Source organism: Ambystoma mexicanum, chromosome 6q (genome assembly GCF_040938575.1).
Source record: "Ambystoma mexicanum isolate Mex_15411 chromosome 6q, UKY_AmexF1_1, whole genome shotgun sequence".
Lineage (NCBI taxonomy): Eukaryota > Metazoa > Chordata > Amphibia > Caudata > Ambystomatidae > Ambystoma > Ambystoma mexicanum.
This window is the reverse complement of record NC_090937.1, coordinates 870,833,204-870,850,025: the sequence shown is the minus strand read 5'-3', so window position 1 is coordinate 870,850,025 and position 16,822 is coordinate 870,833,204. Positions and strand designations below refer to the sequence as shown.

General features: G+C 44.9%; 1 protein-coding gene across 2 annotated transcripts in view; it reads right to left on the bottom strand.

Annotated features, from left to right (window-relative positions):
* The window catches only part of LOC138516346 (uncharacterized), an 888,519-nt gene that overhangs the window by 124,338 nt on the left and 747,359 nt on the right, over positions 1-16,822 (bottom strand). The gene's annotated exons all lie outside the window — the stretch shown is intronic.

Below are 16,822 nucleotides of genomic sequence, written 5' to 3'. Positions count from 1 at the left end.
TGAATTACTATCTACCATAGCCTAAACTCAGGTATGGCTTTATGTTTAAAGGGTAAACTGCCACTGGCATAGTAATTCCTCATAACTTTGAGGTTTTGGAACAGCGGTACCAACTTTAAATGCAACATCTGTGCTGAAGTGACTTACCTGTCACATCAGCTGTCAAATGGGCACCTGTGACACCTGGACCTGCACTGTGCCACAGGACAGCAGGCACAGCAGATCAGGATAATGATTGAGCAGGATGCATGTGTACACTATACTTTTGACAAGGATCTTATGAAAGGAAATCTGGTTAACATGATGGAATCACTTGCATCATTTTATTAATACATACATATAAAAAAAAGCCAGGGCTCTACACCCTTTCCGGATAGCAATTCCTCACAGGAAAAAGTTTGAGGATCAGGCTGCATCTAGCATTGTCCTCTGTGACAGGGTCAGGGGCTGGACGCTTTCAGATGTGTGGAGGGATGAGACCCGCCCCAACCTGAATAGGTGGCCTGCCAAGGAGAATGCCAGAGCCATCCTACCTCAGAAGTGGGGTGAGGGAGTTGAGACAGCCCCAGTCCCTGAAACCCATTGAGTGACAAAACATGCACCACTGCCCACCCAATGACCCACACACGAAAAGGGAGTAAGGCTAAGATGACCCAAACCCGGTGAGAAGTGCAGGATCAGATTGGCCGTTAGAGTCAGGTGAAGGGAGGATAGTTCTGTGGCAACACATTTGTCTTGGGAGCAAGACAATGCATAGCAACACAGGTTTGAATCGCGGGCTTGCGCTTAGAAACTGGTGCCCGGTATTAGGTGCTTTATAAAAGAACTATTATTGTAATTACAGAGCCAATGGAAGGGGAGAGTTATGAAGGAAACAGGGAGTCAGATGTATAAAGAACCCACAGAGACCAAACAGAGTGAAAGGAGTGCAGATGAGGTCAAGAGAAGTGGAGATGGACAGAGTGACCAGGAAGGGAAGGAACATGGAGCGGAGAGTAGTTAGAGGGAAGTGGAGGTCGGAGGGTGTTATCTGTGGTGGAGGGGGAGAAAGTGATACAGAGTAGCTACAGTGAGGGGTGACTGGAGGGAATACTCTGTGTTGGAGAGAGAGATGTGGTAAAAGAGAGGAAGAGATGAAGATAGAGAGAAGGTCAGAGGGATAAAAGGGAAAGGTAGAGAGATGGAAAGAGGGTGGGAAGACCAGGAGTAAGAGGTGGAGAGAGACAGAGAGAAGAGACCTAGGCAGATCAGAGGTAGTGGGAAAAAAGCAGAGAGCAGGAGGAGCTTGGAAGGTAGAGGAATGAGTGAAAGAAAGAGAATATCTGATAAACGCACTAACAATACAATCCTGTGAGTACTAGAGCAGGGAGCCCTTAGGAAGTCACGGAGGGGGTAAGATAGTAAAGGCTGCAGCTTTGGGTCATCACCTGAAGGTTAGGCTAGACTAGATAGTAGGGGTTACCGATCTCAAGTCTTTTGTTAGAGAAGGCTGGGTTAGGGCGGAGGGAGCCCAGCAGGAGATGAAGCACCAGACAGTGAAACCTACTAATTTGGCCAACCTGCAACCTGACAAGTACATAAAAGGTTTCCACCATCTTTCAATCAAACCCATTGCAGCATCCTTTGGATTCTGAGTTTATTGGAGCAACTTTGACTACAAAGGTTGAGTTTCCTAATATAGAGGAAATCTTTCCACAGCCCTGAAATCCAGGGTTTTCCAATTGAGAGGTGGAAAAATGGAATGAAAAGGAGGAAGCCTGTAACCCTCATACAGTGTCCAGGCTTTATGGGTGATTCACCTCTAGAGGTTCTGGTGCAGAGTCACGCCACCCTGCCAACTGGGGTGGAGTGGGTCATCTGTGGGAACATTTTGTTTCAGATTACAGAACCCTGCCAGGAGGAGGTGGAGAGGAAGAATCCCTTGGTTGATTGTCGCTTGTGAAAGGGAACGGAAGTCTAAAGTTCCTGCTTCTCCCTTAGGTTCTGTTTGCGCTGCTAAAAGTCCCTTGAACACTGAATGTTCACTGTTTTCTGTGAAGAAAACTACTTTTTCGTTGATGGCTTTGAGATGGTGGTCAGGGAATATGAAGGAATAGTACCAATCTTCCTTTGTCAAAAACCCTTTAGTAGTTGGATAAACCAATGGAGGCTACTGAGAAGAGGTTTATAAATTTGTCCTGAGCATCAGAGAAAACCTTGCTGCTTTCCAGCCATCCCTGGAATCTAATGTCTGCATACGCCCTTGATGGCTGTATCACGTAGTAAGCTCATGCCTTTAAGCTAGTTAGCCAACAATTGTGCCTGTGCTACTACTGCTTAAAATGTTTTCCTGCTCGTCTTTCAGGATCTACTCTGCGAATTCAGTAGCCTCTCACCACAGTAACATTGTAAGCTGACAATATCTTGTCAACGTTGGTCTATCGTAGTAGTAGGAAAAAGGTTGTCATGAACCTTTCCAATGACCTCAAATTGCTTTTCCTCATTGCATGTAGGAACTGAGGAATACGCAGCTGGAGCATGCTTAGTATATGGCAACACACCCACCTCCATGACAGCGGTGTGCCAAAAAACAGACTTTCATCCTCTACTAGCCTATACTTTTTCCAGGGATTTGCCTGTGGCCACAACACCTGAATAGGCACTCCGGTTTTGCATTGTTTTCCTTGCCTTACCAAAGCAAGGACAACTGTTCCCTCAAGGGCAGGTTCCCTTAGTGTTCACAGGTACTCCATTACGCCTAAAAGCTGCTCATGAAATGCTCTGCCAAATTGTATCTCCTCATTAGATTGGATAGAAACTGAATCTGTTTCTGCTGCATCAAAGGGTAGGGAGGGTCTGGTATACTCTCCAGGTGCCGTTTGTGTAGGTGTGCACCAGAAAGCTGTTGGTATCAGAGGGAGCAAGATCTGATCAGCTGCAGACACTTGGCTCAGAAGCCTCAGCACCTGAAACAGCTCAGGTGTTAGTGAACCACTGGTATGTTTTGCAGGAGCAGCTCTCTTACGATATTTTTTAAGAATTCCTTCATGATGTGTTGCCGTGATTTGAATAAACTTGACTGCAAATGACACCACCCATTCCAAGCAAGTTCTAAGCTGCCTGGAAGAAGGGGTTGGTCACTGGGGCAAGGACAGAGTGGGTGGTGTTCTGGCTGGTTCATGGAAACTTGGGAAATAAGAAGAGACGGTAAACCCCGAAATGGAGCCTTGCATGCATTGCAAACTCTAAAGAGTACCTTCCTAGAACATTATAGGCACAATGTTCGAAAGAGAATCCTCTGCCAACAAGTCTGCCACCTATCAACAGCAATTTGAGAATTCACGCTGAGAACGAGAGCTCTACCAAGGAGGCTGATTGCTTAGGCCCTACATGGGGCGTTTCCTGAGGTGGACATTTGGATACCATCTTCCACACCCGGATGTAAAGTGGTTGAGTGCAGGGGATCACAAAGTGGGGTGCTGATCATACACAAAAATGTCCCTCAATGGCTGGCATGAAAATGGCAGCCACCCCTTGTAGGCGAGGGGCAGTCCCCATGGAGCTGTCCAGAGTGTCTTTTTTAGGTTTCTTACAGCCGTCATAAAGGAATCTGGTATTCCACCCAGCCGGTGGTGCTTGAAGTGACGTATTGGCAGACCACCACAAAAGTGGCATCTCGGGTCAGACTGAAACCATGTGTGAATGGGAGGTTAAGGGGCCGCCCTTCTTGACAAGCTGGGCCATGGGGAAAACGTCAACCTTGCAGGGTGCTTGTGTAAATAAGCAGAACACCATTACCGTTACAAATACTGAACACACTGGGTAACTTGTCATTCAAACAGGTCCTCCCCATTTCCAAAGCCTGGAACAAGGAAGGCAATGGGAGCACACCACAAAGGGTACAGAACGACCACTTGTGGTCTGAACATAGGCCTTCAAGACAAACATTGTGTAGGACTGTGGATGAGAAAAACCTGTTGAAAGAATGGCAGTGGCTGCAACTGAAAGAATCAGGCATAGAGGACAGCAAAAAGAAATATTGAAATAGTAAGTGCCCAGCAAAAAGAAAGGATTGTTGCAGACAAATGTACCAAGCAAGTGCGTCCTGTCGAATATGGGCAATTGTGTTCTTTGCCACAAATAGGTTTCATGAATATCCTGATTTTACTCTGTAAATGGAATTTGCACTCTTGTCACTTTTTGCACGAGTGCAGCAAGCACTGTGAGCGATAAGCAGTGGGAGGTGGTCTTTGTTTATTCTGAATACCCTTGGTGAGATGACAGGTGCTTCTATGCATTTGATACAGTATGATAAACACTGCCCGTCATTCACTTATCTGAGGTTACTACCTCCATGGTGTGGGGTGGGAGGAGCAGTGAGAAATATGGGAGGGCATCTTCCTGGAGAAGGCATTACTTTGTTGCAGGGCTTCCCATTATGGATCGACCGCTGCCGCATACTGGTCTTGGCTGAATTGGCTTTGTCCAAACATTTGCGGGCATTGTCATCTGGAGGCTGGCGTTTGAAAGGAATAACGCCATGTTGTGGTAGGCTGTCCCCCTGTAACCAAGTACTGAAGATAAACTCTCCTTGGGTAAACGCCTGCAGAAATGACACCCGCAGACCTTGCCATCTTATTCTTTCAGATTTCTCTATGGCTTGGTCTACCGGCTTGCCAAATAGGTCGAGCGCAAAATGCATTTTGACAATGTTGTCTTGGGTTTCTAAGTGACAACTTGCTACCCTGAGCCACGCGTATCTTTTCATGGTGAAATTTCGACTGCATCTTGTCCGTCCTGTAGTTTCCACTGCCTCCAGACTGATTTCACCGATTATATTTGAAGCCACCTATCCTTCCTGCAGTATTGCTTGTGCCTGTGCCTTTACAGTCTACAGAAGCATTTTGATAAGAGGCTACATTTTAGCACATATTGAAGCGATTTTAAATGAAGCGGCGGGCCGACCCGGTCGGTAACGGCCCGCTGCCCATGTTAAGGGCCCGAGGGCAGCTGGGGCCGAAGCAGGGAGAAACAAAAACCCATGTCATCGGCCTCACATGGTCCTCTGGCATCAGTGTTGGTCCCTGCATCCACGTCATGCTGCAGCCCGATTTGTCTGCCACAGGTGAAGAGGGGGAGTCGGGGAGCAGATGGGTGTTGCGGGTGTAGAGCCATGGGTAGCAGTGGCTGCATGTGGCTCTTCAGACACAACCACAGGGGGCATCTGTGGAGTGGCATTTGCATCTGTCAAGGTTGCAGCACCAGCAGCTGCATCTGGGGTGCTGCCATCAGGTGTAGTGCCAGCAGTGGCATGTGCACTGCTGGTGATTGGCACACTTATGCGGTCTGCGGCAATGTCTGCACTTGTCAATGCAGCTATGGCAATGCTGGGCCCTGGTGCCTTTCTTCCCGTGGCTGAACGGTGCAGGGGTGGAGGTTGATGTGCTTGCACTGGTGGCCCTGCCGTGGGATGTAGATGGGCCTGCATCATCGCCCTGAGTGGACTGTGAACCTGTTGGGTGGACAACAATCTGTACGTGGGCCTGCAGGTCACCCATGCAACATGATGGATGGTCATCCTACACATATGTGGTTTTATGGGCAGGGTTGATTGCAGGGCAATTAAAATGGCTAATGCAAAGTGGGAGTATTGTCTGCTGAGGGGCTTCAAGGGCCCATTTCCTGTTGTGCTCACAATGTGTCTTATACATGTGGTGGCACTGGGAGTTCACTGTCACTTGGCCTTTCACAGCACGCATCAGTGCTTCTCATGGTTGCATGGGGTTACATGTACATTTCCCCTACAGTTGTGTATGTGCACAGTCTCCCACCTTCCCTTGAACACCCATGTGGTCGCATTGCCTTTGTACACATTGCCACGTGGTTGCACAGTCCACAGTCCATTGGGCCCATCTAGCCAGTGCATCATCCTGGGAGAGGGATCGTTCATACTCACCAGCTTCACCTTGACTGCTGGCTCGACTTCACCACTACCAATACCATCAATCTCTTCCATAATGAGGATGCTGCTAGCTTTCTCCTCCCATGGGGTCGGGACAAGAGGCTCCACTGTGCCGCCTCCTGTGGCAGATGTCTCACACCAGTGTTTCTCCAGGAGGCTGCGGACCCTGGCCTTGAGGTTGTTCCAGCGCTTGTGGCAGTCCTCAGTTCCCACTGCCACAACCTTGTCCCCAATGGTGGCCCAGATGGCAGACTTCCTCTGCCCAGATGTTCTCCTGTGTCATGACCCAAATAGCTCAGTCATGAGCCACAAACTCTCATGTGAGGACCTGCAGCTCATCCTTACTAAATGTCTGCTCATGTCCAGCACCTTGGATTTTTAAAGATGGCCACCGCCAGGCTTCCCGTTCCCGCACTGATGATGTTTTCACCGGCGGAATTACTGCTGGTGGTGGTAACTCCATCAGCGCCAATTCCACCAGCAGAATTAGAGCCGATTTGCCAGACTGTAATGGTAATTCAACCCTGAGTCTGCAGAATTACTGTCCGAGGTTGCTTTTCAGCGGTAGTTCCGACGGACTGCGCGGCTGTAACGATAATGCTGGCCAGCGGAATTACCGCTGTGTTCACTGCCCAACTCGTAATGAGGCCATATGTTCCCTTTAGGGGTCGACAGGTATATTTCTAAGCTGATTTTTAGGACCCAATGATCACTTCCCCAGTCCCAAAGCATGTTTGGGGGTCTTAGCAGCAGGTGTGTAACTCCGGTAGCGACCAAATCGTTTTTAAGACTGGCTCAAAAAAAATAACCAAATGGAAACTTAAAAACACACGCAAGCGCCTGCTCCTGTGTAGATCAAGCGACACATGGAAGGCACGTCATATGCATTCTCAACAGCACCAGTGCTTTTCATTGCATGTGGGGGCAGGCGGTAGACTTGTCCCTAATTTGGAATCCCAGTTATACTGTAAGAGATTTCAATTAGGCACTAACCCCCTATTTATTTTTGTCTATAAATTCAATATTCTGAATGATATACCACTCATATCACACCAGTCTCAAAATACCCCCCAGGTCACACTGAACCAGGATACAGGCTAGTTTTTAAAGGTAAAGATGTATTTATTTAATATTCAAATCACACAAGTTTAATATATATATATATATATATATATATATATATATATATATATATATATATATATATATATATATATATATATATATATATATATATATAGGGCAGCAATCACCCAAAGGGTGACAATACAATTCAGAAACTAAGCAAAGCAATTGAATTCACTTATAATGATGACAAATAGAAAACACAGGAAAAAGAACAGTTTTGTTTTGTGCACAGATAGCGTTTAGGTTAAGATTCCCCCTGCAAAGTTTTGTTTAAATACAAATGAGCAATCCTACACCAATGTGAATAACCAGCAGGTATTCAGGAATGAAAGACAGGTTCTAGAGTTTATAGGCCATCTTCCCTCCCCAAACAAGAGAGAACAACCGTTTTGGCAAATTACACTTTTAAACTGACAGATGAAAATTGCTTTGTAAAATACTGCAAAATGGTCAAAAAATCTTAAATGGAGAAAAATGCTAAGGAAAGCAACTCTAAATAAGTCCTAACACACATGAGCTATAATATAAACAACAATACACACTTCAGATCAGGATGGGATGGAAGAAGCACTTTGAAATGGGAGAATGACACGTGTAAACTTTTGAACTTTGCAAATTCGCGGCAAACTTTTACTATGCGATATTGGAGAAAAACGGGTCAAATACACTGTTCCGCAATGCGGTTTTTAGTTGTGGGTGTAGCTAAGGGTCTTAGGTATCAGTGAGAGTTGAAATTCCATTTCTATCTTTAAAACTGAAGAAGTTAGAGGTTTTAGCGAGAGGCATTTTTGCAAAATAAGCGCGAAAATGAAAACAGCAATTCGATTTTAAAAATGACAGATAGTCCTTAATATAGTATAAGAAAACCTATGAAAAAGAAGAGACCACACATGGATCTTCACGGCTACGTGGCCAGCGCAACCATTCACGTGATGGGTCCTCAATTTCTTCTGGGATTTACTTTAGTTACTTGAAATCACTAAGGAGTTATGGTTTTGTAACATAGATGAGAAAATCAGCGCAAGAAGTATTCTAACAATACTAGGGTTGAGATAGGGATAATACAATACAGATATGCTATGGGTTACTGTTCTTCCTGTTATACTTACAGTCCTTTATATTTAAATTGGACCGTCAGCTCTGGTCATTGGGTGGATCAGGTCTACCGGCAGCAGGGCACCTTTGGGGGATTGGATCAGTGGCGCGGTTCTGGTCAATTTTGGACTGCATCTCAGACTGGATTTGGATGGGCCTTTCTGTTTACTGGACACGGTAGGTTACAGGATGCAAATTTCAGCGGGCAAGCTTTAATGGTAGAAAGCCAAGCTGAATCAGAATTATTCTTTTAAGTTCTGTATGTTTGCAATTGGGTCAAGCTAGCAATAGTTCTGCAATGCAAAGTCTGGATTCTGCAAAGAAATCTGGATCTTCAAAGAGTTCTGGAGTCAGCTACAAGATGAAGAGTTCTGGAATAAGGTGCTGTGCGAACATCTGAATGGGTTCTGGAAGCAGTCTGTTCTGGAAGCAGTCTCTTATGTGTAGTGAAACTCCTATAGTTATACGTTACAAAGTTTATGGCATGGGCAGAACTTCAAAACACACCCCCATGTCTCTGAGTGGCTACAGGCATGTGCTTTGTCCTGGTTGGCAGTCTGAACAGAGCTGTCATCATTATGACAGGATTTAGGAACTCCCACCTTGATTTTTACCAAAACATAACTCTTGGACACATGTACATTTCTAACATTATGTACCCAAATAAAATTGGACACATATTTCATATTGGATTGTCTATATTCATATTTTATCCCCGTCCTTGTACAAGCTGTCTTTCTCATTCTATGGATTTTTATCAATTTTCACCATAACGGTTTGGATTAATCATTTCTAATTCGATACATCTCTGGGCGCTGATCAGTGGATCACGTACATTCAATTTTAAGCTTGCACCATTAATAATTTTGCCACAATCAGTGTTTTAGTGTATCTTTGGTATGTAGTAAGAACTCCTACCACGTCTTCAACTGTCTAGCATGCGTTCAAATTTAAAAGTTTGTATTTTTCACTTGTCTACTTATTTTGGCTGCCATATTAAATGTCAAGGTTCTGAGACAAAAATAAGTAATTTCCATTCAAAATCCAGGCCAGGTTTTTTTTTTAAAGTGAGCAAATGGACAGTCCTTTGAAGTTCACTGAGAAACCACCTCCACATCCTGTCCCTCCTTTAGGAAGATGGGTGTCCAAGCCTTCCTTTGTCCTTGGGTCAGTCAGAAGACAAATGTCTGAGGCTTTCTTTGTTTTCATTATGCGGGAACCATTAAGCAGCCATTAGCCTTCCTGTTTTCAAGGAAGTGTCAAGCTGAGATGTCAACTTTCCCAGGCCAGGCTGTCAGATCAGAATTAAATAGTGGATTAACTCCAGGCTGGTTTACTATTTAGATGACAAGGCAAGATTCACACTTATCTTCAACACATTTAAAAAATAAGCACAGTTTATTAGGGATTTGGACATTTTAAAAGAATCAGCCCTTCACAAACAAGCTTTAAATAGGCAGATTTTGCAATTTTAATCAGGAAACAAACACGTTCAAACTGGGTTTGACAGCTAATTTCCTGACACAGCTGTCAGGCAGGGAGGCCTGGACTCCTCTGACTGTCTGGAGAATCCATGATTTCAGCACACTTTCCTTTCCCCAATTCTCTGGGAAAATGACTGAATTTTTAAGGGCATTTTTGGATTTTGCCCTTCTGCAACCTTGTTTCAGGTGACAGATGACAGCAGTGATTCCTGTTTTAACACCAACTTTGCCTGTGTGTGTATTTGGGTGTGCAGCTCTTTTGTGCTTTATACACCATGCACAATTTTTCAGATTTTAGTGTGCACGGGGGTTTATCGCCTCCATTTTTGCAGTTTTCTTTCCCCATTGGCAAAGGGGTGCAGTGTGGCGCATTGGCGTGGATAAAAATATTCCACAATACTTTTTGCCGGGTTCTGGTTCCAAAATCATTCCAGCCTAGAAGTTCTCTACCTCCTCTTACTAGAATGCCTCGTTTTTGTATCTGTCTCTTGGGTGTTTTAGCCTTGCACCCTTGCAAAGCCTGATATGAACTTTGCTTGCAGTCTCTTGAGAGGCAATGGTTACATAGACCGAGCTTGTCAAGGCACAGAAATCTGTGGTTGCAGTGAGTGCAAAAAGGTACAGTTTTCCATGGGGTCGACACTCTAACAATGCATTTTCAAACAAATTGGCCCCCGGACAGCCACCAAAAAACTACTTTGGATCACCACATTGAAGGCATTAGTACAGTAGTTTCTCTTCTCCACTCCATGAACAAAATGGTAGCAGGAAAATAATGGTGGGGCAACTAGAAGGAGCATGGTGGTTAGCATGTACACAATATACAGTGATACAAATACAAGAAGGCCACTGTCAATGTCTGACGTTCAGTTTAGTTAATAAGGTAAAATACTGCAGAACAATCACTAGATGGTGGGTGGGCTATGCATTAATTGTTAATCTGTTTATGTTATAAAGTAGATCATCGGAAGTCCACAATTCAACCAAAAACGTCACTTCAGCTTTATTTTTCCAGGGCACATACATGGAAATAGCGTTGAAAAAGGAAACTAGTTAACAGGAAGCAGAGTGCAACAAAGCATCATGATGCCGGGTACAGTGTGTTTTAGAGTTAATACTTTCCAGACTGGGCCACCAACACCATTGCCTACAAGGTCTGTAGTTTATCCAACAACTATCTTGTATAGTTGGCATGGATGTAGGACTACTTCCCCTGCATCCACGTCGCCATACATTCACAATCACAGTTACGTCTCCATACATTTTACTTCTGTCGTTCACTTCCCCTAGAATTCACTTTTTCATTACTTTGAGAGACCCCCTTTATCAGCTTTTTTACCCCATATTCTACCTCTCTGATACCCCCTTTACCCTAACCTTTAGCTAACCTTAACCACATGCACTGCCACCATCACAATGTGACGATGCAGACTAAGTAAAGGCATGAAGTAGTAAATGTAAGACAAAGTACATTTCTGGCGAAGTGAAGGTAGACTCATTAAGTGTAGGGGAAGTAACATGGGGGAAATGGTTGGCATGAATAGCCTCATGGTCACACCTAATGAGCACCAGCAAAGCCAGACTATTGTATTGGTATTAGGCAGGCATTAGTCTGGCGCTGCAATTTTATGGGCAGGTACTCACCCTATTTGCCAGCTCTTGCTATCTAGCGGCCAAGTACTTCCACCATTTGAAATGCATTGCCACGTAGGTTCTCTGTGGGCAGGTTGCAGCACCACTTTACTCCAAATGATGAAAATGAGCAAGTGATTGTTAGGGAGAATTCTCTGTTAAGGCTAATTTCCCAAACATAGTGAGTCCCCCAGCAGCTTTGCTGGATTTTTGGGGTTTATTTTTTTCTCCTGCTAAGAGTGAGACTCTTTCTCCCACTCTTAGACATGATTTGAGATATCCTTTCGCTTTGTAATGTGTTTTATGGGCTATGGGGTCTTTTACTCCATAGGGTTCCATGTGGTTTTTGGTAAGTGTGTTACACAGCACCCTCAGTGCAGTAACACAGGGGTGTCATAGTGACCCCCAAACATAGACTCCATACCCTGGGACTGACTACTGTCTCCCAGGGCATGTAAAGTCACCATTGACTTTACTAGTCTTAAATTGGGAACAGAACCAGTACAAACCATCATATTGTGGAAGTACTGGTAGGGGTAATTAGATTACCCCTGGGTCTGTTTTTTGAGGGGGCACTGTGCAGTCCCCCCTCTTCGAGTTTCTCGCTGGTGGCAGTGGTTACCACGCGAAATATTCCACCAGAATATTTTCTATGGGATTTTCCCATTCATTTTAAACGCACCACTTTTTGGTGCAATGTTTAAGATACCGCCGGGTTATTTATTTAATATTTATTCCCCGGTTGTTTTTTTTGTCAGAACTCTGTTTTAAAATGGCATTTGTGTTCGCCTCTGTAACTCCAACCCAAGTCGAGCTCTTTGTTCCACTTTTTGGTGGGCTTCTACACAGAAGCCTCCAAAAGTGGTGCCACTCTGTCTGGGTCTACAGGATGTGTGGGAGGGGGGTTTAGGCACCCTGGACTGAGTTGCCTCGGCAACTCAAGTCACGCTCTTGTACGATTGGCCCAGTGGTGAGCCGCCCGGCTCACCACTTAGCAAGTTTGAGTGACAGCTAGGACTGATGAATGGGGGTTTTCTGCATAAAAGCAGGGCTTTGGGGATTGGAACTTCATACGTCGCCACAGGACCTAAAGAATCCAAGGAGGGAGAAGCTGTGCCAACCTGCAACGACGACACCACCGGTGGAGCCCTGCTGAACCGTCTCACCACTTTTCCCCGACGACAGAGAAGATCTTCATCAGAAGAGTCTTCTTCCTTTGACTGGTGGGGATAACCAGTTTGCCCGTCTTTTCGCCTTCCCGGATCATCTCGTGGCCGCCTTGCCTGTGCCAAGCACCCCGGCAACCGGGATACCACGATTTACCACTACCGCGAATAAAAGGGTAGTACCTTTTAACCGGAGAACTCCGCGGCTGGTTTCTTCCCTGGCAGTGCAACGACCTTCAGCTTTCCTCCACATCGAGACCTTCTCTTCCTCTGGACGACGCTGCGACTTGCATCCCCTGCCAGGAACAACTGCCCCCGCTGGAGGATCCTCTCCATTTTAAAAGGTACTGTGTCCGCCTAGCTTCCCTTGCAACGGTCTGTACAGGGTGTCTATTAAATCCTCGACTTACTACCTGGGCTGGCTAACTGAACTTTTTTGAGCTGAACTAATTCCTTTTTGAACTCTCTGCAAGACTTTTTCGAGCCTCTTAAACTGTGTGATCTTGGGCGCATTGGTGTTCTGCTCTCTCTAAGAGGGAGCCTGGCCTCTGAACTTTTTGCTCACAAGTAGACTTTGACTTTCCTGCCTTGCTGGGTGCTTCTAAAGTATTAGTGTTGTGTGCTTTTCTAATTTCTGCCTTTTCCATCCCTTTTTTGATAACTTATTGGAGTGCCATCTTCAGTTAAGCGCTCACCTATGTCTGAAAATAAGTGGTGTTAACTAAGACTTGTCTAATAAGGAATAAGGGATGTATATAAATTAATAGTGACTGTGTTTTGAACTTGCTTACAATAATAGTGCTGGAGTGTTTCTATAAGTGTGTCTTTAAATAAATAATTATATACTTTGATACCAAAGCTCTGGTCAGTGTTTGCTTGTGCTACTGTATTTTGGTACCTATTTTGTATACTCTATATACTGTCCAACTCTTCTTGAGAGAAGTCTGGCTGCTCAGCCACAGCTACCAGGTAAATCTGGGTGGTACAGACTGCTACCAATTGGGTTTACTGCCAACACCTGTAGTCTTATGCCTTTTGTAGTGGTCCCCAAGGGAACTGCACAGGTTTCTGCCTAACAGTGATGGTGGTACTTCTTGCAATTACCTGGGCATATGATCAGAGGTCGAAGTGGGCGGGAGCAGTGCTCCTATACTTTTTATTTTTAAGTTTCACTGTTCCTATACTTTAATTTTAAAAAGAAACCAGAGTGTTTTTTTTACAATGAAAGGGTAGGAAGAAATTCAAACTTGCACTTCAGTGAACTACACTGCACTTCACTGCACTTTCCCATAAATAGCAGGCGTTTCTTTGGGGGGTTTGGATTGCGTGTGGGAGCGCAGAGATGGGGTTTGTGAGGAATGGGGCAGACCAGCAGAGAACATAGCTCCACTACTTCTTTTCGTACACTTCGACCACTGCATATAATCACTATATGTAAGGTATAGATACAACTGGCACATTACCTACCATGCTTCTAGGGAACACTTGAGCAGATCTCGAGCACATCTCAAGGCCATCACACAGGCAACCACTGTTATTAGTACTACCTACAGTGTACTATGAAACTGTCCTAAACTGGCCGCAATTACAGACACCACAGAACTGGTCTCTAAAATCTGCATTCCTTCTCTGATCTATATGAGCTAGGTCGGCAAACATCCAAACTATCACCAACACCATCCCAGTTCCTTATCTTTCCTTCTCACTAACCAAACACCTGATATTCATCTAAATCTGTGCCCACTCAATAGGAGGCTCAAAACATCATTCCTGACACGTCTTGGTGCTGAGAAACCATTACTGTGAAGCTTTTAACAAATTGCAGCCTCAAATGCCATAACTAAGCCACCATATAGGCCTGGCTTAGGTAGCATATAGCACCACATGTTTAGGTGCTAACCATCACCACTTTGGTGTTCTTTGGGTCCCAGTAATTCGAATGGTCATCCTTTCTCACACAAAGTGGTTAACGGGCTACATGTTGCCACTATTCTGTAGTTGACGAGTCGAGTAGGCAGATGCTAGGAGACAGCTCTCGCTCTGCAGCTGCATTTTAACAGCAGCCGACAGTTACTTTAGGTCGAACAATTGGGCACTGTCCCATGTAGTAAGGAAGGTCAGCTTGGGCCACATTTCCACACAAGTCTTCCAACCTCATTTTAGAGGCTCGCCATTTCCGCAGTAAAGACCAAGTAGATACTCATCGTGAGGTCAAATATGTGTGCATTCATTTTCAGTGTGTTTACTACAGTGACATGGTACCCAAGATACGCTCTATGCAGTACAAATGGGTCTCCAATCATGGGCACTACTAATTTAATAAAGAAAATACATTGTTAGATTTCAGTGAACCGAGGCATAAAGACTTCCAATCGTTGACGAGGTTTGGGCTTGCGGGCGGGTTCAGGGGGGGCTAAACTGCTGCTGGTTATGGTCTAAACGGAGTGTCTTTCTCAAGCTTCAATGTTCTTTAGATGTTTAGTTGTGCAGATACTGCTACGCCACCACCATGGAATGGCCACTCAATGCATGGTTTATGTTGTAACTTTTAGCTTTGTACAATAGTACTATTTTAGGAACACTATTCACTGGCCTGTAATTACGTCATAGTTGATAAAAGCAGCCAATGCCCCCATGTGGGTTTGCAAGCCAGGTTGCCGATCGCTTGAGCACTTCACATTAATAGCATAACAAGGGGACATGACCTTTAATCCCGACGCATGTATTTCGAATCCATTCGATCAGCGACAATGCAGGGAGGTCACAGTAATCAGTGTTTGTGAGGTTAGCAGTGAGAGACACAGGGTGGCAAGCGATCTCATGCAACCCCAGATAGTAGATTCCAGGGGATTCCAGGGACAAGCATGGTCTGACGGTGGGAGCACGGATTTGAGATATGTGACGGTATGAAGGATTCTGGAAAGATGCAGATGTGATGGTAGTTATCGTGCAACCTGGGTACAGGGGTTGCAGGGAGCCAGTTTAGGAAATAGGAAACATTCGAGCAAGCCATAGCAGAGAAGGAGGCTGCTTTTTACTGCCGGAGGATTGAGGTGCTGAAGACATTGTGGTGCGCAGTAGCACAGCTTGGGTGCGCCCAGTGCACATACCCACGGGCATCATCACGCCTTGTGCACAAAGTTTATCAATGGGGCAGAAGGGGCATATGCTAATATTTAAATTGTCACGAAATAAGATATATTGAGTTTTGTTTGTAGACTATTCTTGTAAAGAAGGGGGTGGGTTGGGGATTATTTCTGTACTTTATTTGGTTAATCATTTGATATTTGTTTTACAATAAAAATGTAAATACAAAAAATGCACCGATATTAATAATGATAAAAGGTGTAAAGGTGTACTAGCTATGTACGTGCCATGTGGTAACATGGGAGCCTAACACTCCAGATGCCATGCCCAAGGCATTAAGCAACAATTACATTTATGCAAAGCTCCCAAACAATCCCTTTACACAAAGCTCATAAAAGTGACTCGAGATTTACTCCAAAAAGAGGACATCTGGGACACAGTAGAACGCTCGTGGTTTACTGAGGCGAACAGTATTAAACATAATGGCTAGGACTCCCCCAGCCCGAGTAAAGTATATGGCAATCCCAGCCATGGCACTAATGGAGGGGTGGATGAGTGGGGGTTTGGGGTATGGGCCCAAATACTGAGATACTAATTGTGCCACAGGTACCTTGGACAGGGATATACTTTAAGCAAGGCAAGCAGTTGTGTGCCCCCTATAGCCCGCCCACACTCAGTGTTAGCTCTGAGACCCCTGGTCAGTGATGGTGGTGACCATCATCCATAGCGCACTAACACCCAATAATAGCTCTCAATTAATGGCATGGACAAAACATACATGGCTTGGATGCATCCAAGAATGCATGTTTAGTAACTGGTTATTTTGCAACACCACCACAAAGTTCCTATTAATTAACTGCAAGCACAAAATGACTGCCGCCAACTGCCCTCTAATCCCTCACATGCCTAAAGGCAGCCACTGTGAAAAGCCAATGGCTATCTTTATTGGCCAACATCGAAAAAAAGATAGCACAGCCTCCAACATCTTACAATTGTTGAACAAGTTAAACATTATCCCACATGACTGCAAGACTACCAAAAAGAGCCCTGCCCTACCCCAGAATGACCAATTCAACTTGTACTTTAGGAATCCCACTACCAACCCGAGTGCTCCACTGGTTGTCACTCAAAATACATGTTTATCATGCACACAGCTGCACACACAGAAGAACAAGTTACTTTCTTACCTGGTAACGTTCTTTTGATGGGATGTTCCGACGACGTATTCCCGACCATATCTATGGCGGGTAATCACCACAGCTGTGCTGCTTCGGAAAATTTTCAGCATC